Below are 19,108 nucleotides of genomic sequence, written 5' to 3'. Positions count from 1 at the left end.
ATGGCTGCAATATAACAGAGTGAAAAATTTAAGGGGGTCTGAATACTTTCCGTACCCACTGTATATATATATGTATATATATATATAATGTTGCACTACCATAATGGAAATTCAGTAATTTCTTTTTAAATTGATATTAAAATAATTTCACAACACACACAAAAAAAATTTGAATCATCCTTAAAATATGTTTCATTTTTAATGCAAAATAAAGTGAATTTTTTTCCATTTGAAATGTGATATATGACTTGGACACTGAACAATAAAGAAGAATATTTAATGTTTTAGATCTTTTGAAGAATGTTGGTAATTAAACTGTTTCAGTTCCCATTAATTTTCACAAATCAATAATGGGGCCTGAAATTGTTTGGTTATTAACAGTTATTCAAAATATCTTATATTATTTTCAACAGGGGGAAGTAAGTCACATGGGTTTGGAACAACATGAGGGTGACAAAATTATGACTTTTTTCTTTTTCTTTTTTTTTGGGTGAACTATGCCTTGAAGTACTTATTTTTACTCACCTGCAGTGTTTGCATTTCACCCCAAAGATCATGTTTTTCTGGCACACTTGACATGTCTGGGAGAGCCAAGACTTTGTAGAAAACCTACAAACGCACACCAAAAAAAAAAACATCTTTATGTCTCTGGAAAAGAATTCAACAATCATTTCCACCTTTTTTGCTCAGTAAAGGAAACCCTAGGAGGCGGAGTTACCTGTGAGTGACAGCCAGACCGATGTCTCTCCGCAGAGCCTGAGGTGAGCTGCGGTGGTCGAGGTGTGTCCATGGAGTCTGACGGGACGGGAGGTGTAATACGGGCTGGGGTCGGTCAGACTCTCTGCGTAGCCGTGGTAAATGTGAGCTTCGCCGGATGACAGGATGTAGCGGGGGTACGGGCAGGTGGTGAGGGGTGTGGAGGGCGTGCTCATGGGCCGAGCCAGAGGGGAAGGGCTGTGGGGGCGCAGGGAACCTCCTAGTAACGGAATCTGGTCCACTGGAGTCAAGCCGCCACTGTCACGCCTCATGGGCTCGGAGAACCAACAACCGCTGTCCTCTTTAAACTCCCCTGAAGGTCATAAAATCACAGTCAATTCAGAAGAAATCTAGTACTGAGATAACAAGTGAGTGAATCTCAGGGAAAGAGCACCCACCTGACTCAGAGGCACTCTTTAAACAGCTGAGGGCAGCACATAGCCTGGTGCAGTCCTCTGAACTGGAGCCCAGCCGTCGCATGGTTTCCTTCACCTGACTGCCAGGCATCTGCAGCAGAGCATCCAATGACAGCTTCACGTTCACTGCCTGATGAGAGCCAGAGAGAGAATGACAATGAAACACTCTTAAAGACATCAGCAAGATGCCGACATGTCCTAGTTAGAGGGTTATTTCTGTGATTTAGGGTCAGATACAACAGGACACACTCACCCCAATCAGTGCATTCTCTTATGAATAAAGCTCTTCAAATTCCCAGGACACATGACCTCTTAGACTAATTAATCTGATTCCCTAATAACAAACCTGTGTGATTGATTTGAAGTGAGTGGCTTGTGACATGGAACTGATATTAATATCATATTATTCCAGAATTACTCTCATAGTCATACTGTAAATACGTGGTAAAGCTCCCAAACTGATTTGTTTTTTGGGCTTTATAACATGTTTAATGCCATTCATGATGGAGAGAGCACAGGATATGATGTGGAGGAGAGTGAGAAAAGCAATGATATAATGAAACAAACGGCAGAATGCATTACAGCTAAATGTCTTAATCATGCTAACGGCTCATGTATGCTAACTGCTAGGCCACAATTCTGATATTGATGCTGTATCGGGCACTGGCAGACATTCCAGGAACCTTCTTGTTTCTAATTTCATTTAGTACGATGTGAAAACAGGAAAATTCTCCAGCATCTGGACTGTTGACATGTATGTGACATACCTGTACAGTATCATACCACACATATGCAACTAATCTAGTTGAGCGGAATAAAATGAGGAAAGTCCACTGCTGTCCGTGAGAATGGATGCTATGTAATGTAGGAGTAGAACAGTGTCAGAGACAGAAAGAGAGAGAGAGAGAGGCTGACTCAGCATGTTGGGTAATTAGAGTTGGTGTATCTCGGGTCTGCTGGGAATGTGGCTATGGCCAAACTGCTAAAACACAGCAGATTTTCTAATTCCTCAGCTTTACTCAAGGATATTGAACTACAAAGCATAAAACACACACAAAAACATATCCTCGCTCACACACTCAAATGAACACTCAATACTATGTTTTTGTAAGCAAATTTCTAAGAGGATTTGAGTCCTGCCTCACACATTCCTACAGGATGATCTGACATTGTTTATTTGGACACCTGGTTATGATCTTTTGTGGTAATATTTAATATATAAGATAGCGGCAGCACTGTCTTGGTTTTATGTACATAAACTTTACATAAAAACAAGGACATAACCTTCCAAACAATCCTAACATTTGGGCAAATAAAAATCTGTAGATTACATACAAATAAATATGATTATATTTTAAAATATAATATCATACGTAAATATCCTTTACGAAAAATCTAGCATTTATTTTATTGATATAAGTCAAATTTGATTAATTTATTAATTTAATGTATTAATTAAATTTAATGAAATGTATTAATTAAATTTAATGAAATGTATTAATTAAAATTATTAATTTATTATTATATTTTTATTTATATTAGTATATTTTTATATAATTATTATTATTATTATTATATATATACATTTATTTATTAATTTTTTTTTATATCAAAATGTATCATTTATTTTTTTTAAACAAAACTTTATTTTGGTGTGAAATACGATACGGACAAATATGACCATTGATTGGCTTGTGAGAATCTAGTTGTTACATTCATAATTTGATTTTCTAGTAATCAACAACACACACGTTAGATCCCATTATATAAACACATAATATACATTATCAAAGTAATGAATATTTACATGACAATCACAAAAAACACCAGATTCGAATTTAGTTGAAAACATATAAAATATATTACTTTTTCATTATTTATTACTTTTTTACTTAAAATGTTTTCAATTTATTATTTGATTTTGGTGTGAAATATTATACAGACAAATATGGCTACTGATTGGCTTTCTGAGCGTCACCTTGCTACATTGATAAATTGCATTTTTGTGTGTTAAAAACAGATGACATTATCAAAGTATTGAATATTTACAGGCATTAAAACCACCTAGTATGAATTTAGCGGGAAAGATACATAATTATTTCCTCCTATCCAAAAAACACACAAACATTACCTCTATGAGCTCAGGTCTGACGTTGATGGTGCGTAACCAGTCCTCCAGCCGTGGGTAGCTGTTCAGGGCTGGCGGCCTTTCGGTGTCTGGCACCTTCTGCTTACACTGCAGCTGTTTACAGATGTACTTCATGAGCTTGACCTGCAGGGGGCAGCAGAGCACAAAGCAGATGAGGGAGGGGCTGTCGGGGGGGGCGGGGTCTGTAAGAGGCCTTTTTTGCCTCTGCGGGGAAAGGACAATTTCACATACAGCTCAGATTTCTGAAGACAGAAAACTGTTACATGAACATGACGGACGTCACAAAGGACACCAAGATATGCACATAGACTCAGTTCAACTTAGATTTAATTGCAGGCCCCAATGACGTGGGTGTGACATCTCAAAGAATTGTAGAGGTCAATACTCGATAAGATTAGGAACAAATTAGGAAATGGCTTAGTCCAACTGGCAAAAAAGTTCCATTTTGAAAGACCATTTTATTGTTGCTTTGTAACCGGTTTTCCTCATGTATTATTGTTCATGTATTCATGACCTTTAGTGTATCTCCATAGACACTTATATATAAGCTTACATACATACTTCTGTATTTTCATTTTATGGATATACAGTGGGTACGGAAAGTATTCAGACCCCCTTAAAATTTTCACTCTTAACAATATTGCAGCCATTTGCTAAAATCATTCAAGTTAAGTTTTTTCCTCATTAATGTACACACAGCACCCCATATTGACAGAAAAACACAGAATTGTTGACATTTTTGCAGATTTATTAAAAAAGAAAAACTGAAATATCACATGGTCCTAAGTATTCAGACCCTTTGCTGTGACACTCAAATATTTAACTCAGGTGCTGTCCATTTCTTCTGACAGTCACACGAGCACATACATATGTATGTATGCATACATTTTGTTATGATACACGGTTTGTATTCGTTTGATGTAGTCATATACATTTTATGTACATATTTTAATCTGGCTTTTTCTATAGTTTTTTCGCCTTTTCCTGCACTGTATTTCAACTGTATTTTCTTGGATATGTGTGTGTTTTATTGTATATATTTTATATTGTGCCAAAAAATTATGTGAATACATACATACATATACAATAGTGCAGGGCGATATGACCAAAAATTTATGTCACGGTATTTTTAAAAATTATACCGGTTTCACGGTACATGACGGTATTTTTTTTTTCATGCATGACCGGGTGTTAACCATATTTTCTACTGATTGAGAGAGTAAATACTGCAGTATATTGACTTAGAATGCCCTATTTTACTGTCATGATGAGTGAATAGTCAAAAAATACCACACTAAATAGTGACTAAACACGACCCCTTTTAATACATGTTAACCAGGAGTCACTCTCATTTATAATCAACATGCATCTACACTAAAGAGCGGCTATGCGGTTGTTTTGGCTATATTACTTTTTTGTCTCATGCAGCGCACTGCCTGCGTCTGAGTAACAAACTAAAAAAAACAACAAACAAAAAAGTGCATGTGATATTACCAGACGAAATATGCTCATATTTATAATTCCAAACAATCAGTAAGCGACAGGTGCTAGGAATCTAAAAAGGTCTGAAAGTTGCTAAATCTAGTGCTAAAGTCACGCATGTGTGTGTGAGACGCAGGAGCTGATGGCAGCGGGCGGTGGATATTTGTGGCGGTCAGTGTGGATATTGTGGATGAGTTCTTCTGTGTCATCACGTTCTATTAGTTCTACAGCTTCAGTTTCGGAACTTTCACGCTTAGTAACACATACAGCTGTTCCCTCACCACAGTGCAAAGGGACCCCTTTCTGAACGTTGTTTTAATGACATGCATCTACATTAAAGAGCAGCTATTGCGGTATTTTAAAAATTCATAACATAACAAAAATAAACACTGGTATTCGGTATGAACCGGTACACCGCCCAGCACTAATGAAGAATACATTATTTCAGAAAAATTTAATATTTGTCAAATGCAATATGAGTACGTTATTCTTCTATTACATCATATTGATATTCGTACTGGTATTAAATTGCACCGTTTAATGAGTAAATTAATTTATCAGAAACTCAAACACAAACACGCACACTGTTAGGCTTTTATTTGTGCACGTAACTTGAATTGATCTGTGGAATATATGGTAGATGCCTCGTCCTACGGAGCATCTTTCACAGGCTTTTGGCTGCTATATGTTTTATGAACAGACACTTCGAGACACTTGAAGCTTTGAATCTTTTCCTGAAACAGTCAGAGGAAAGCCTCAGTGCTTCACGAGGCTTCATTTGCCCATCCATGCCCCCTACATATTTCATTGTGCGTGACATGATTTACACACAGAGTGTGTCTTTTCCAGGTCGTGCTCTGGTTGTTCATATAAGCCGAAATGTGGCCAGATGTCTGCTTTTAAAGTAGTTGGAACATTTTTAATTACTCGTGTCTCGCCTCCCTCCGCCATTAGGCGCGTTCGATTTTAAGCAGCGCTGCGCAGGATGAGTGTATGATATCAACCGCGAAAGCATAAGGATCCGTCTGCTCTCTTATCGCTCTCGTGGTACTTGGTCATACACTGATCATTCCGCGAAGCGCCGCTTCAAGCCGAACACGCCTAATGTATGCTACCGCGACAAATGACGTCAGAAAAGCGTCAGTACGTTATAATAGGTTATGGTCTATTACTGAACCGATACCGAATCGTCCTTGTCTGCATCGCGATGCATCGAAGAAACGATTAATTTCGACACCCCTAGTATACATGTGTGTGTGTGTGTGTGTGTGTATATATATATATAAATAATATAATATATGGGATGCACCAAAATTTCAGCCGCCGAAAATTATCAGCCAAAAATGCAATTTTTGTTTTTTGGACGAAAATTTATGGCGCACTGCCGTAGCTGTCGTCACTGCCTGGTGTGACGCTGGATGGCAGCGGGCGGTGGATATTTGTGGCGGTCAGTGTGGATATTGTGGATGAGTTCTTCTGTGTCATCACGTTCTATTAGTTCTACAGCTTCAGTTTCGGAACTTTCACGCTTAGTAACACATACAGCTGTTACCTCACCACAGTGCAACAGTGAAAAGGGACCCCTTTCAAACAGTGTCGCGTTCCGAACGTTGTTTAAGCGACATACACCGGTATTGCGGTATTTTAAAAATTCATATCATAACAAAAATAAACACCGGTATTCGGTATGAACCGGTATACCTATATATATATATATATATATATATATATATATATATAAAACACACATTATTTGTATAGTGCAAAATATTTTTAAAAAACAATGCATTTTCTTTCAGGATGGCAGTGTCATTCTGGAATATAATTTAATCAAAGTCACAAATCCATCAAAATCAGGACCGATCCAAAGCTTTGCATTACTGCAGTATCTCTCATCGGCCAGATTTCAGCATCAGTCGCCATTAAATCACAGCACCTGCAGGTCTGATAAATAACACGGCATCAGAGCACACACAGTTTGAAATCTGACTGGATTTTCTCTCCTTCTCTCTTTTTTGTGCTCCCCTTCAGCAAACAGGGCTGTCAGCTATAAATAACTGTTATTATATGGAAGGGAGCTGCAGCCCTCCTCATGGGGGTGACTGCACTGCTGGCATGGCAACCGAGTGTCATCGGAACACTGCGCTGACGGTGGGAGCGTTCTGACATCACAGCTCCACGAGAAGCAGAGTTCACACGGAGGCTAAGACGGCAGTCCTTCTCGTCGAGCGTGGCCGTCAGCGTGGCCGTCGCCGTCGCCGTCTGCTTCCAGCTGCACAGGGCTGCAGGATTTTCCCCCATTCTGGCCTGTTCTGGATAATAAACACGCTCCCAAATCTTTCACAAACAAAGCTTGCTGGCTTACGCAGGAGGAATTTTCCAGCTCGGTGCAGAATGCTGACCCACCTCAAATTCACCGATACACTCAAAAAAACAACACCTATTCCCTCGTTCTCCCTATAACCAGCTTCCTGGATGGGCCGCACGGACACCTCAGCAGAACAGAAACGCTGATTACGCAGTGTGACAGAAAGAAGAGAAGGGGGGAAAATAGTGGGATAGAGAGAGAGGAGGGCTCACCTGCTGTGACAGTTCAGGTCAGCAGCTCACTGACGCACAGAGGCCCGTTACCATGAGGCCGACAGCCATAAAACGAGTCATCCTTTCACACTTCCCCCTCCGCAGCCCCCCCATCCCACTGCTGCCGCCTGCAATCACTGCTTTAATGAGAACAGCACGCTTATACATGCATTAAACAGCAGCGGCCAGACACACTTCATCCCTCTATCATCATTACCAGGCCCACCAACATATACACACACAGAATATATAAACTCATCCCTGCATAATCAAACTGATGTGTATATACTTACATGCATGTTCAAACTGACCTGTGTATTTTCAAACTGATGCCACAATCATGTTCCAATTGATTTTTATACATTTAATCTGACATACATTTTATATGCGAAATGATCCACAAATGCCAAAAGTTTTTTTTTATATACATACTGAATACTGATCCCTGCGTACTACTTAAACTCAAACTTATTCTCGAACTCACTAATCACAATAAACTCAAACTGATCTTTATTTAAAATCATGCCCACATACTTAAAATGATCCCTGCATGCTCAAACTGATCACTCAATACTCAATGTGGCATCCGTAATTGTAATTGCGATTAGAAATTTGATTAATTGTGCAGCCCTACTTAAAATGATGCCTACATACTTAAAACTGATCCCTGTATACTCAGACTGACCACTAAATACTCAAACTAATCATTATATACTTAAAATGATGCCTAAATATGTAAACAGATCTCTGTATACTCAGACTGATCACTAAATACTCAAACTAATCATTACATACTTAAAATGATGCCCATATACTAATCCCTTGCATACACAGTCTAATCACTATATACACAAACTGATCCATATATACTTAAAATGTTCCCCACACAATCAAACTGATCCCAAAAACTCACACATTTAACCAATTCCAAAATACTTAATATCCAAACTGATTCTTACATACTCAAATTCACCCTGTAATTTTACTCAAATGTAAATCCACACAACTCATAATGATCCATACATATTCAAACAGATCCCTACTTCTATAAGTCCCTCATATTTTCAAAATGATACATACAATTTTCAAATCGTTACCCGTTATTCCAAATGACCTCAACATTCTCAAACTGATCCTTACATACTCAAACTACACCTCATTTGTGCTCTGTTTAAAGGCCTTTGGGTTAATGCAATGATCAGATCTTTGCACTGGGGAATTTCTGGCTTAAAGTTCTCAGTCTTTATCTCCATTACGTACCCGCACACACATCCCTGAGAGAAACCAATACAGCAACAGGTGAATCAACTGATGTGTATATACTTACATGCATGTTCAAACTGACCTGTGTATTTTCAAACTGATGCCACAATCATGTTCCAATTGATTTTTATACATTTAATCTGACATACATTTTATATGCGAAATGATCCACAAATGCCAAAAGTTTTTTTTTATATACATACTGAATACTGATCCCTGCGTACTACTTAAACTCAAACTTATTCTCGAACTCACTAATCACAATAAACTCAAACTGATCTTTATTTAAAATCATGCCCACATACTTAAAATGATCCCTGCATGCTCAAACTGATCACTCAATACTCAATGTGGCATCCGTAATTGTAATTGCGATTAGAAATTTGATTAATTGTGCAGCCCTACTTAAAATGATGCCTACATACTTAAAACTGATCCCTGTATACTCAGACTGACCACTAAATACTCAAACTAATCATTATATACTTAAAATGATGCCTAAATATGTAAACAGATCTCTGTATACTCAGACTGATCACTAAATACTCAAACTAATCATTACATACTTAAAATGATGCCCATATACTAATCCCTTGCATACACAGTCTAATCACTATATACACAAACTGATCCATATATACTTAAAATGTTCCCCACACAATCAAACTGATCCCAAAAACTCACACATTTAACCAATTCCAAAATACTTAATATCCAAACTGATTCTTACATACTCAAATTCACCCTGTAATTTTACTCAAATGTAAATCCACACAACTCATAATGATCCATACATATTCAAACAGATCCCTACTTCTATAAGTCCCTCATATTTTCAAAATGATACATACAATTTTCAAATCGTTACCCGTTATTCCAAATGACCTCAACATTCTCAAACTGATCCTTACATACTCAAACTACACCTCATTTGTGCTCTGTTTAAAGGCCTTTGGGTTAATGCAATGATCAGATCTTTGCACAGGGGAATTTCTGGCTTAAAGTTCTCAGTCTTTATCTCCATTACGTACCCGCACACACATCCCTGAGAGAAACCAATACAGCAACAGGTGAATCAGAGCTTCAATGACAACCTCTCAAGAGCCATCAGCTTACAAACGCTCTCTCTTTTGTACACACACTCGCACACACATATTTCAGTGAAAAAGAAAAAGACCTTGAGTACACTGTCGCAGCAGAAGCCAGCAAAGGATCCGCGCACTGCAGGCGAGCATCTCGTAGCAGACGTCAGAACAAACACCAGCCAGGGTCAGGGGTCACACCCGTAGGAGGACAGGGAACCGAAAGCACCTTGTGGGAGGTCAGAGGCGATAAACAAGCAATTAAAGCTCCGTTGCTAACAGCTGAATGCTAATTACACAGAGGACAGTGAGCACTCCACTCAATAAAGCTCAACTGCCATTCAAAAGCTTTTATCCATCGCAGTCAATAAGAAAATTTGTGTCAAGTGCTTGAGGTCTGGGTTTTTAACAGCGCTCAGATTTCAGCATTATTAAAAAAGCCGCACAACTGTTTAACAGCACAAGGTCTCATCCGATGCTCACATACCACACACAGAACGAACCTGAACCATTTCAATAAGCTAAAGAGCTCTATTTTATAGCCATTATCAAGGTGCTGTACAGTTTCTGAATCTAGCTATTGGGCCTACTAGTACTTGCAACTAGTACTAAGCCACTTCTCTTTTCTTCCTACAGTAACACAAGCAAATGGCATTATAGTGCAGATTCTTGTCCGCTAACATTAGGGAAACATTATGCTTTTATTCAGCAAGGATGCATTCCATTCTAAAGTCACAGTAAAGACATTTATAATACTAATATTTCTATTTCAAATAAATGCTGTCCTTTTGAACTTTCTATTCATCAAATATATAATACAATAATTAAAATGGAATAGTTATTTTAAATTGTAATAATATTTCACAATATTGTTTTACACAACTCTTTTACTACATTTTTTATCAAATAAATGCAGAGCATTAGTGACTCATTTAAACTTTTTTTTTTTTTTTTTTAGATTCTTTATTATTCTTAGCCTCTATTTTCCTTAGACTGTTTAACTGAAATCATACTTATACTAATCTAACCACGGCGATGAAGAGCCATCAATTGTTTTACCTTCTAGAATATCTAGGTCAAACCAGCTTCTGGTGGTTTTGACGTGGTCTCTAGTTGGCCACCTTGGTCAAGCTGGTTAGAACTGGTAAATAACCCTGGAACAGCAACAACACAACTACCACATCCTATAAAACCACTTGACCACCTTAAGCTGCTATGACTCTGTTTGCCCAGCATAGTTACCTGTGGTAAATAAACTATGTCTAGTATCTTTAAAATGTTAAAAAGGTAATCAGGGTACACAATAAGAGAAGTCCATGACTATTTTCAGAACATGTGCTCATAAGAACGTCACGATTCTGGAACTAATCGTGGCGTCCACCATAACGGCCACAGCACTGGCATGATTCCTGGTTTTCTAGTCTCACAGCTCTGAGGAAAGCAGAGAAACACCCACTTTCATGTTCTTTTGTTGGTTCGTCTCGGTGAACACTGATTTTGGGGCTTGGCCAAAGCTAGACGGAGATGAACAGGATGATTCTTCGCTGTTGGTGTGAAAGTTAAGGCCGCAGTGGCTTAAAGCCTGTAGAGACACACCAACAGCCCATTTTTCTCAGACCAAACAACAAAGCCCACCATCTCAACTCCTCTCATCTTAACACAGGAGATTCTAACAAAGCGAAACACTTTTATGTGGGTTGTGTTATTTCTGAAAGCAGATTTCAAGTTGAGTATTGCAATAAAGTTGCAACTGCCATTGAGATAAATGGGAATGCTAACAGTTACTGTAGCTTTCTCCAGGTATTAGAACTCATTGGATATGTCTTTGCACTGAATCTACTTCACTAAAATTGTCTAGCAGGATAAAATCTCTCTGTATTTAAGTCTCATCAGTTTAATTTCTCATATTCATAACACATGCATGCATGACCCAGACACACACACTAATCACTGATAACAATACACTGGTGAAAGTGTGACGTCAGGTTTCCTAGCAACTTTTTAGCAGGTTTCCTGGGTCGTCAGTAACGGTTTTTTTTTTTTCAGAGTGGTATTTTCCCCCAGACAGAAAAACATGGTGAAAACAACACAGCATGGAACAGTCATCTAGTCATAATCTACAGATCTGCGTTCACAACATTCTCAGCTATTTGTTGAATCATCACCTTGTTCTGATTTTGTTGTATCATCACAAATAACATGATAATATTTTTAGCTTATTGAAGCTAAAAATCTTCCTACAGTGACAAAACATTTTTGGACATGTATTGCTCAGAAGTTGCTTGTCGTAGACGAGACGTGAAGTTCTCCTAAAAATTAAAGTTCTGTCATCATTTACTCTCGTGTCATTTCCAGCCTCTATGACTTTCTTCAAAGGAACACAAAACAAGATAAGAAGTTTTTGTCCAAACTGTGTTGTTCTGGACCCCATTGATTTTAATTGTATGGACAAAAATGTTTCTATAAAATATCTTGTTTTGTGTTCCACTGAAGAAAGTCATCAACCGGCCATTGTATGGACAAAACAAAAACCTTAAACATTATTCAGAACATCTTCTTCTATATTTATATTTAACTATCAACTTTGTCTTGGATAATCAAAGATATTCTCATAAATACTGCAATTTCTTTGTAGAAATATTGAGAAAAAAATTCCCACAAATGGGAAAATATTATTTCTAATTTATATTAATTAATAACATAAAATTGTAATTTATATACATTTTTAAAAATAAATATGTATTGTTGAGAAACTTTTGATACTCTAGAGGAGATTACAGATATAGGTTAGATTATAGAGGTATTTCTCTCAGAAGAACAGGTTGTTCAGAAGAATAGAAACCAAATTTCTATCAACCTAGCAGGGTCGCTAACTGAAACTAAAACTAAACATTTTAGCTGAAATAAGCAGAAATAAAATATGATGCCTTGGCAACTAACTTTTAAATTGAAGCACAAAAATTGCTAAGAACAAAATCTGAGAAGTAGGAGACTTGAGCAAATGTGTCCATTTACCTTCTCAGTGCTGTCTAGAAGCAACAATTGAGGTATTAAATAGATATTATTTGTGATTAATTTCCAATATAGTAACGGTCTGTTTTTTTTAAATACCTTGGTCCAATTGGAATATATTATTAAATAATATAAATTAATAACAGTAATAATTTTTACAATGGTATATCGAAGTACCATGGTAATAGCATCTATACCATGATTGTTTTTTTTAGAGAGTAGTTGCTAAAAAGATGAGGTTTTTAATCTTACTGAGGAATATCTGGGGCAACCTGTTCTCAGAAAGCAACACAACATTAGGAACAAACTAAAATGGAGCCAAACACACGTGCATCGAGACAAAAGCACCTCCAAATCACTGCATAATGTCATTACACATTTAAAATAAACCACAATCTATAACTGAATGATTTGAATGTTATAGTAATCAACACTGGTGGTATTTGTGTGTGGGGGACGTCACACCTGCCCGACTGCAGATGAGGGTAAACACAGGGACAAGGCTGCCATGACAATGGTCAGCAGGTGTGATTGACAGCCAAAGGACAGGAACACGCCCAGCTGCTCAAAGACCACAGACATATCTGCAGAAAAGCGTCCCAACAATGTGGCCACAGGTACAAGCTGTGAGGTAACTGCCTCATCCACATTAGCATGTCTCTATGCAATTTCACCTGTCACCCTGGTGTAATGTGCTTAACGCCAATCCCTACTTACGAGTTGCCCACAGACCTCAACTTCCTGCAGGATACACAGGAGTTTAATGCCGACCTCAGACAATCCCCAACACTAGACACACGAGAGATTTACAAAAACCTGCAGCTAATCCCAGCACTGCTTCACAGACCTTTACACATGCAAGGTGTCATGTCACATGTGGGTCGCGTGTCTGTGTATATGCTGACACTGCTGGCACGGTAATCTCATAAGATACAGGAGTATTATTGAGCATGTATTAGTGATGTATGTGTATGTATGTATATGTATATATATATATATCACTAAAAAAAACTACATATATATATATATATATATAAATCACTTACATAATGAATATTTTACACACATTTTATTTTATTTTATTTTACTGTTCTTGGCCATTTCTATCAAAGTCTAACAAACTACATAACACCCTGCAGCACCCATTCAACATTAAAGATTCAAAGTATCAAACACTTGTTGGCATACACTTTAAGCTGAACCGCGTGTGCACTAAAACAAAAACCCTTGTGGGAATAATGTAACCGAGGACTAGAGTTCATGGCTCTGGACTGATCGGTCTTGACCTGTCCAACAGACACTGATGCAGGAGGTCAGATCTTCACCTCTGACCCTCCAAACCTAGAGGAAATGAGGATGGCAGTTTGAAAATGTTCCTTAGTAAGCATATGGTTTATAAATACCAAAAATAGTGAAGACCTGACAATCTTGCCATCAAAGAGCATTATTTGACTGAACAATCCGCATCATATTACATGCTTGCTGCCATGATGACAGCTCCTCATCAGGTTCTAGTGATGCAGCTCGGATGCGCTGGAGAATATCTGGGGAAGAGCTCAGCGCTGAGACAGCCACGAGTAGTGATGGAACATCTCTTACCTGCTCTGCTTGGCTGAATCTGTCGCCACCCCCCCCATTCCCAATCTATTGGGAGCCCTCAAACAGACGCAAGCTGATTGGCTGGCGCTCTCCCTCTCCCCTCCCCACCCTCATGTTCTTCACGTCATTATTTTCTTATTTAACAACCAACCCTGAAAACGCGTAGGGAGGAAGACATCTAAATATAGCCACAGCCACGACAGCACAAGACACGAATGCACTGCAAAACTCTCTCAAACATCACTGTGGGGGGGAGACCAGACTGATGAGGGCTTCAACAGCTGACCGCTTGAGTCTGCAGAACAGGCACCCTCTGGAGCCAAGCTAGCTTCTTCTTATTTACCATTAACAAACCCGTTTATCCATAGAGAGATTGAAGATCTCTGCATAGTAGTAGGTCACAGCGTTCCTGAGACGGCATCTCATGCTGTCGGAATCAGACATCACAGTTCATCAAAATCTGCACAATGAAAAGATGTGAGGAGACACACCAATCTCACTCTGGAGGACAAATGCAATCCCACAGCAGCTGGGGAAACAACTGGTGCAAGACTAGCATTCCCAAGTCTTGAGGAAAGGCATAGGGTGCATGCTGATTTGGTTTGATTTGATCAGTAAAGATGATCCATGTCCAGAACACAATTACTATCAACCTAGCAGGTTATTATTGTTAACTAAAATTAAAATTGAAATGAATACTATTATAAACATTTTGGTCAATTAAGAAAAGGCAGAAATAAAATAAGATATACAAATTTAATTAAAAACTTTAAAATTAAAATACAAAAAAAAGCACTAAAATTACTCACTGGAAATAAATTAAAACTAAAACTGAAATAAAAATAAATTAAACCTAAATAATAGTAATAATAATAATAAAATGTAACAAAGGCACATAACAAATTACTTATTTAATTAATAATAATTAATTAATTAATAAATAATTCATATGAATTATTATTTTAAAATTACCTTAAAATTAAATCTGAAAATATAAAAATAAAATTGCTCACTTAAAAAACAAATATATAAAATAATACCAAATTTGTACGTTATAATGCGGTGATGGCTCAATTCACTTGTAGTATTTAAGATTTATTTATTTTATCTTTTAGAGTTTAATTTTTCATTTATTTAGACAAAACAATATAAAAGGTTAATCAGCCATTTATCGGTTATCAGGCATAATATGAAAACATTTTCAATGTATCTGTGAAAGCTGTAACATCTGTGCATCCATACTCACAATACAATCAGTTCCCAACAGCGTTATTTCAGTATTATTTATATTCTCTTATATTATTTAGTAATATTTTGAATTAGCTTTTATTTTTCCATTTTATTAAATTTTTTTTAATGTATCACTTTTTAACTTTATTTTTATTTTGGTTTAGTTTAAGCTGAAGTATTAAAATTACAAAATCTTTTTTCATTAAGTTACCAAGGCAACATTTTTACATTTCTTTAAGGTTATTTAAAACAATTTTGTAATAGTTTTAGTTCACAATAACAACACTGGTACCCATGGATAATATCAAATCCTATCCCACATGTTCTCCATATCCTGTTTAATGTGGATATACGTCTCCTAGAAATAAAAAGTGGTTGCAAACACTGTTGCATGCTGACTCTAACCCTAAAATCTGACTGGATGATAGCAACGCTGTTCCAGTATCAACAACGTTTATCCAGAAACACGTCCTACTTTGCGTAAACCAGCGATCCAAAAATCGATGCAAAACACAGATTGGAAAAAAATACAGATCAGCAAGACGGCAGATAAGAGTGAGAACATTCAGTCAAACAGAACCACGCAGTACTTCAGCAGGAGAGACGAGAATAATTATCTCCTGGCCAGAGTGGCGAGCTGTTAAAAAAAAGACATGAAGTGATGCTATAAAGAGCTTTCGGTGAGAATCTAATGCGAGTTCAAGCGTCTCTTGATTGCGCTGAAGTGTACGGGAAGTGGTGAGAGTTTGAATGTGATCACTTCAGATCTGTTGTTCTGCACAGGAATTAACAAGCATCCAGGTCCTGTTATACAGCCGAAGTTTGGGCCGAAGTTTGGTAATGCTGGCTGCTGAGGGCTCAGAGAACTAAGATCTTCTCAAAGCCTTTGAGAAACCAGGGCTGCTTACTTGAAAGATGTGATTGACCACCTTTAATTTATTGCAACTAATCGAGATACAATGCATGAAATGCTCTAAGAGAAGGAGACACAGTCAGAAAGTGCTACAATAAAGAGGAAGCAGGCTGTGCAAGCGCTCCCCGGCAGTGACTCCACCATTTCCTGCAGACTGTAAGGCCCAGTAGTGCCTGATTTGGGCCTTGTCCCAAATCGCACCCTAAACCCTCGCGGTCTTCCTCTGCTAGAGCAGGATTTGCTGTTCTTTCATTAAATTGCTCTTGAATTTTATTACCTTTCACAAAAAAAAAACTACCTACTTAATACGTATGATACATATCTGTACCATATCGGTTAATGACCGATATTAGATTTTTAGGATGTACAGAATACCATATCATTTATCAACCAATATTAGATTTTTTTTGTTTATCAGTATCATATTGATTATTTAATTGTGCATTTCTCCTCATTTAAATGACCTTCACAGCCATCTAATGCTCATCTTTAAAAAAACACAAAGGTTTTTAAAAACACTATTAAATGCAATCTTATGCAAGTCTCAAATATCATACCTATTTTTCATACATACATCTTTCATTTCATACATACATCTTCGTGGGCCTTTAACTCCAAATCAGGACTAATTTCCTTTTAGAGCAGGCAATCCGCAACACTCCACAAAAGGAGGATCTCCACAAACATCTCAAATCTCCAAAACAATCATTCTGGTGCATGAGGTCACATCTTCACCCAATACTCAAACTACAGGTCCTCCGGGGCTGTTTGCACACCATCCACCCATGGCTGTATTGATTCCTCATTAATTACACCTACCGGTGAAGCAATTGGGCACTTTCCAGGTGGAGCACACATCAATACATCTAACCGCCAATGTTGTGGAAGTCAGGGTGAGATGCTATCGGCAAAATATCACACAGACCGGACGGCGGTCCAGTGAAGGCCTTTACTGTCAAAATATCAGGACTGGTTCTGGTCCGGAGATGCTGCAGGGATGCTGTGCTTTACGCAGAATCTCACCACCAAGAATATTCCACTTAGTCAACAGAACCAGGTCAAATAAAGCCCCCACTGGGTTAGTGTGCTGTGAACTCCATGCATAAGCCAATGCTCAATGTTTTCCCTTACAAAAATGCACTGTGGTGTGGTGTTTTATGTGAGATGGTTTGCGATTGTATTGACATACAGTAATAAACTTGCCAAAATTACCAAAGTGTTTCCAAACTAACATACTTAATACAGTAAAACTCTAGAAACACTAATATGCCACAACTGACATAAATACAACATTCTGAAAGCTTCTTATGCTCATTTATGAAGAAAGTACTGTGGCTGTACCATTCTTACCATGGTACATTGATATTGTGATGCTATATGATTACCATATGCATGCACTGTCATATTTACATCTTATCCTACTCCAGAAATGACTATGATATTGCTCTGCTACCCTGTCATGGTAATACCATAGTACATTTTTTGCTATTTAATAGAGACCCCCGAACGAAATTCTTCAGAAAACCCTGATAATACCATTGCACATTTTTGGGAGAGATGTTCAATCCCTGTGCGTTTCTAAAAATACAGCATCACAGTACTGTCCAAATTGTATTACCACGGTACACTGTGCAAACATGGTAATACTTCAACTGTTAGGGATAATATGGTAAATTGCAATAGGAAGGGGTTCATTCCCAGTCCTGTGCGCCTCTATAATGCACCACAATAAACAGCTGCAGTGCAAAAATAGGAAGAAACGGATAAAGCGCGCGTGCGAGAGCGGATCCGTTCTTTCATGACGCTGCACTTCGGCCCCTCTCGTCGTTTTTACCTCTAAAGTGCGGATCTCCTGCTGCGTGAGATCGTTGGACGCCGCGCATTTGGTCCGGAGTCCTTGTAAACTGGAGATGGAGATGTCGATCATGTTCTGGATCAGTTCACACTGGTGTAGCGCGGCCATCGCTGCGCCACCGCCGCTGTCGCTGCCGCCGCTGTCCCTCTGTTCATCACTCTCCTCCACCATCATCAGCCCCACTCTAACACCGTCCATCCCACTGCATCGGGCACGCCGTGGATGGAGAGATGAGTGCAACTACAAATAATAATACAATCCACATGCACTACTACAGACGCATGCCATCAGACTGTCCGAACGGACAATAGATGTGGTCTATACTGGGATCCACAAGGGAGAGATGTGGTTTGAGGTACTCCCAAATCCAAGTCCGCTGTGGAAGCGCGTCGTGCGAGCTGCGCGTTCTGCTGTGAGTCTCTGCTCACTGTATGTCAGCTGTGGGAAACATCGCACGACGCGATGCGCACTGGGAAATGAAGTCCGTACGCACATGTCTGTAGGCTAATGATAGATAGATAGATAGATAGATAGATAGATAGATAGATAGATAGATAGATAGATAGATACTTAATTAATTATGACTATTCAATTAAAAGTTATTTAATAACTTATCAGAATCAGAAAGAGCTTTATTGCCAAGTATGTTTGCACATACAAGGAATTTGTTATAGTGTCACAAGCTTCCAGTACACGGAGACGACAACAACACACAGATAATAAAAGTGAGATGTGAATAAAATACACATGCATAAATATAAACCACAAAAA

General features: G+C 38.1%; 1 pseudogene; it reads right to left on the bottom strand.

The window, feature by feature from the left end:
• LOC107578364 (kinase suppressor of Ras 1-like) overlaps positions 1 to 18,758 on the bottom strand; it is a 25,428-nt pseudogene extending 6,670 nt beyond the window's left edge.
• Between the last annotated feature and the right edge of the window lie 350 nt (positions 18,759 to 19,108).

This window comes from Sinocyclocheilus grahami, unplaced genomic scaffold (genome assembly GCF_001515645.1).
Source record: "Sinocyclocheilus grahami isolate Dianchi unplaced genomic scaffold, SAMN03320097.WGS_v1.1 scaffold32.1, whole genome shotgun sequence".
In the NCBI taxonomy this organism is placed as follows: Eukaryota; Metazoa; Chordata; class Actinopteri; order Cypriniformes; family Cyprinidae; genus Sinocyclocheilus; species Sinocyclocheilus grahami.
This window is presented reverse-complemented; position numbering and strand designations above follow the sequence as displayed.